This window comes from Centruroides vittatus, unplaced genomic scaffold (genome assembly GCF_030686945.1).
Source record: "Centruroides vittatus isolate TY-2023 unplaced genomic scaffold, ASM3068694v2 contig_651, whole genome shotgun sequence".
NCBI classification, from domain to species: domain Eukaryota; kingdom Metazoa; phylum Arthropoda; class Arachnida; order Scorpiones; family Buthidae; genus Centruroides; species Centruroides vittatus.
The window spans coordinates 709,581-714,546 of NW_027122405.1; the positions used below are offsets into that span (position 1 = coordinate 709,581).

At 35.1% G+C, this 4,966-nt stretch overlaps 1 pseudogene; it reads right to left on the reverse strand.

The window, feature by feature from the left end:
- Positions 1-302: 302 nt before the first annotated feature.
- LOC136979943 (5S ribosomal RNA) lies at positions 303-421 on the reverse strand (annotated as a pseudogene).
- Between the last annotated feature and the right edge of the window lie 4,545 nt (positions 422-4,966).

The following is a 4,966-nucleotide window of genomic DNA, read 5'->3' on the forward strand; positions in this document are numbered from 1 at the left end:
CTATTTTTATCTCAATCACTATTCCCTCATATATAATAGGCTATTGCTTGATTTTGATGATAGCCGAAGTATGTTCTTTTACACGTAATAAACGCATTTAAACGCGTTTATTACGTGTAAAAGAACATTTTTTTAATTGATACTTACCGAGAAGTTTTAAAACAATGTACAGGAAGCTAAAGGTTACAGAAAAGAAATGTTTGCTTGACATAATGTATTAAAGAAAAATTACTGCACCAAGTGATAAATTTTATTAGACGAAAGAAAAAGAGATAGGTCGAAGAATGAAAGTAAAAGAATAGTGACAGCAGCACCCGGTATTCCCAGGTCGTCTCCGCCCCAAGTACTGAGCGGGCCCGACGCTCCTTGACTTCGGTGATCGGACGAGAACCGGTATTTTCAGCGTGGTATGGCCGCTGCCCGAGACAAATCGCCTGCACAGCATCACTTATGCATATTCGTACCCAATTCGCGCCTCGAATATCGCTTTTTGTCCTTCTTCCCATCACATTCCACTTTAAACCAGGTTTTCTTAAAGCGTTCGATATTACATCGACAGGATCGATGGGGGAAAAAGTTCATTAAAAATTGACAATATCAGTCAATTTTACTAACTTAATAAGACTTAATATATGTGTAATATTATAAATAATAAACAATCTAAAAATCCCACTAGCAATTTTTTTATTCGTCACAACGTCGGAATGTTAACTTTTTCATTTATTTAATTTAAAATCTCCAAACCAAATCAGTAGTGGCTTGCCCCTGTACGTCATACTTTACCTTTAACAATAGAGTCATCTATCTAACTGCTTTAAGGGAAAAATTTTTCAATTGAAATAACGCGACTTCCAGTTTGCATCGGAAGTTCGTACATACTTGGCACATAGTCGGGGTCTCCTGCTGCCTCTAAATTTCCGTATCTGATCTCGTCTTTCATCTATCTAACTCCGTTCTCGAGATAAGGAAAAGACAGGCGGAATTTTCTGATTGCAACTCAATAAGCGTCTAGTTTGCTTGTCCTATTATAATTACGTAGCTTAACAGTAAAGTAGAGGGTGTCAGTAAACTCAAACAGTAAACTTATCACAAAATTCCCCTAAAAACGGTATTGAACTTATAGAAAAAATAAACGGTATTGAACTTATGTAAATATTTGCTTTGTGCAGTAATTATTTGACGAACTATTTTTTTTCCGATTTTACAATCAGTTTTAAACGAGATAGCTCTTCGGTCCCAGCAGAGAAAACACTTTAGAAAGCTGGTCAGATAATGAATGAAAGGAGAAGTAGAATTAAACCAGAAAAATTAGATACTTTAATTTTTTTAAATGAAAAGTTGTAATAAAAATTTATAATTATTTTCAGACCGGGAATGTGACAATTAAATCGCACCACAGCCCGTTTCTGCACGGTCCTGCTTCTGTTTACGAAAATAAGTCACCGGTCTATTGACTCTAGTTCGACAACCCGTCTCCAGTCTCTTTTAAATATTATGTGAGGTCCGGTCTCACATAATATTTAAAATTATGTTAATATGCTTAGTTTATTATTTTAATAAATAATAAAGTTTAAAACAGTAGTTTCTTGATCAATTATTGTATTACCAGTTTCATAATTTAATAAGGATTTTTCAAATTGCGATAATTTGCGCCTAGAATCGATCTGTTTCTTATTTTTTTTATCATAAATGTACCACTCTCTAATTAAGATTGTTGTATGTTTAAAGTTTTTACCTAGAATCGCACTATAAGTGTTTTCTTAAATTAATTTATCAATAATCCATTTATTTATTACGTCTGCTGGTCCGAAAAATCCATCGGCAATTAAATAAAAAAAAACTTTCTACGTTTCTAAGCCGGTTCGAATAGTAGAATAGTAGTCAGTTATCTAGGTCAGCGGTTTCCAAACTTTCTGACCTCACGAACCACTAAACTTACAATTTCGAATTCCATCGACCACTATCATAAATTTTTTAATGATACAAATATCTATGGACGTAGCCAGGAAGGGGCATGGGTGGGCACGGCGCCCCACCCAGTTAACCTGGTGCCCCTCCCTAGAAAATTACAGCCGAAAAAGTGTTGAGCCTATTTGCAAAAAGAAATAGAAAGCTGAAGCTAATTTAATTAAGTGTAGTCTACCCACTGAGTCTAGATCAGGCATGGTGAACATACGGCCCGCTTAATGAATTTATGCAGCCTGCGATTAATGTCTCAATATTAGCTACTTAACTTCTAATAATTGATCGCATGGATTCGCAATACTGCCTTATATCCTCAGAATGTGAAAGGTGAGAATTTCTGACGCCTAAGAAGAAGAAGAAGAAAAAAAAGGTCAATTGCTAACCGTGTGGCTATGACGGTGAACTATATTATAGAACGGTAAAAAAATAATTCATTGGTTAATTTCTGTTTAACGCATTGCTAGAGTTGTAAGTTCGCCGACCTTTAGAAGGGAATCGTTAATCCCGCGACAGGATGGTCTAGGGTCGTTCGCGTGTGGGTGTGAGGGAGGTGACACAGACAACAAGTGTCTCACAAAAAGTCGTTTATTTAGACGTAAAGGAACTTACACCTAGTACAGACTTCTTCTCTAACGATAAAATTTTTCGAAAAGTCTCAGTCACGCCGGCGTTTTCCTGACGTCTTCTACTGTAGGCCCCGGGACAGCAACGGGTGGAGATGTTCGTCTCTGGTCACTGGTGGTCTGTCCTTAGTGGCACTAATTAGCAGATCGGCATGATGCAGGAAAAATAAATTGTCTTTGTGCGCGTATTAGCCGTAAGCGGATTCACAGTTTTTGTCCGGCCTCTCTGCGCATAGAAGGGAAAAGACTTCTCTTCTCCCTCGCTCGGCGATAATCTCGATCTCCCTTTTTCGTATTGTTCATGTTGATTGGCTCTACGTCCCTCCTTTCTCGCTTCTCGATTGGTCCCTCGCTTGTCTCCAAGCGAAAAACGACCCCTGTTCGAGTCACGAGAAAGAGCCGCCTCGACGAATCTACTTGACACCCTCCGTTTACTCAGGATGGAAAGAATTGATGGAACTTTGAAACTTGCGCTCATATTTTCCCCATTGTTGTCTAGTCTGGGATATTTTTGAAATTTAATGCTTTGATATGATGTTTCTTTTTTATTGAAAACCTTTCCCTTTTTTCAAATTTTGATGATCTAAATTTCGTACAGGAGCGACTTATCAAAGGTCCAGCTCTGCTGGAGGACGTTCGTCTACAATTATTAATCATTACAATTATTACATTTTATTTTACATTAGGCCCTTTTTGCCTTTCGACATCTTTCTCCTTTTTTTCATGCGTCGCGGTTTCAAATGACTAACGCGTCTAATCCGATCTTTGATCGGTTTTTGTCCCCTGTAACAATGGATGATTTTCTACATTCGTTTTAACAATCTTCTAATATAAATAATTAATGTTAACCCGTTTTTGGGACTTCACAGAGTTTGATATTAATGTTACGAGAACGTATGATTAATTAAAGGAAGTTTCATATTATATGTGTTAAGTTATTGTCGATTCCTATGGAAATTTCATTTTAATGAACAATAATTTGAAATAATTCTATTTTGTGTCAGGCTGGCCTTTACTAGGCCCCACATAACAAAACCCTGGCTACGCCAATGCAAATATCTATACAATGATCACAAACGTTCCATTTTATTTTACTTTATCAATACGAAATCCATTTGTTTAATTTCAATAAATAAGTGTGAAGTTTGTTGCTGCTTCGAAATAAGTTTATGGATTCTTGAATCTTTTCCACGAAGGACAACAATCGTACTCACATTATTTATTGATTTATTGACATTAGCTAATATTTATTGATAACAGTCATTTCGTGTTTAGAGTTGTTTTTTGTTCGAATTTAAAACTATTGAGTGAAAAAAAAACAACCAAGCATTTTGCATTTTTGTCGTAATACTTCGCGTAACGTTGAGTTGATCGATGTCTGAATTTCTCCACGGACCACCAAAATTTTCTCAGGGACCACCGGTTGGCGACCGCTGATCTAGATCACACAAGCTGTCTGAACCACACAACGCGACGTTTATTGTTAATCGTACATACGATTTATAAAAAAATTCTGATTAGTTTATTCCATAGATGAACGTTAATTATTTTATATAAATCATAATTCCGGCGAGTTTATGAAAATACTGTATCATAAAATCGAGTTAACCAGTTTGTTTTAAAATCCCTGTGCTGGCCGCGTATTCAATCAGTTACGATTCATCACTGAAAAATTTCATGCAAATCTCTGGCTCTGCCTCCATCCATCCATATGTGTCAATAGCGAGGTTGCGGCCGAAGTTTTCATCTCTAAAACGTGAACGTTGGCCGCAATCTCGCTAATAACTAATACGCTACATCAGTAAAATCCATACGAATCGTAACGTACCGTACTACATTCATAGTCTAATAATAAAATATTATTACCGAAAATAAAATGATAAATTGTTTACAAAAAACATTTGATTTACAAAATTAATTCTGTTGCGAGCTCCTATTGTGTATTTAATGTTATATTTACTCTCACATATTAAAAAAATATATATATACAAATGTCGCGCTTGTATTAATGTGATATTTTGAAAGGAGGGTGTTAGTAACAATTTTAAAACGCTAACTTTAATAATTTTTAATACAATGTTTCTTCTTTATTTTATAATAAACTATACATCAATCATCAATTTAACATCAATACATCGATTGTGTCCATCACTACCCATAATGAACTCGTTAAAAAAAACGCCCTCTAAATGCTCACAGGGCTGAGTTTTTTTTAAAAAAAATTTTATCAAAAATATTTTTTGCTCTTTTATTTTTTATATCAAATTATATTTTATATTATATATTTTATAAATTGAACTTCACGATTTCATTCAATTAAAAGATAAAATACTGTATATTATTCCTCATTTTACAAACGCGAAATAATACAGAGGGCA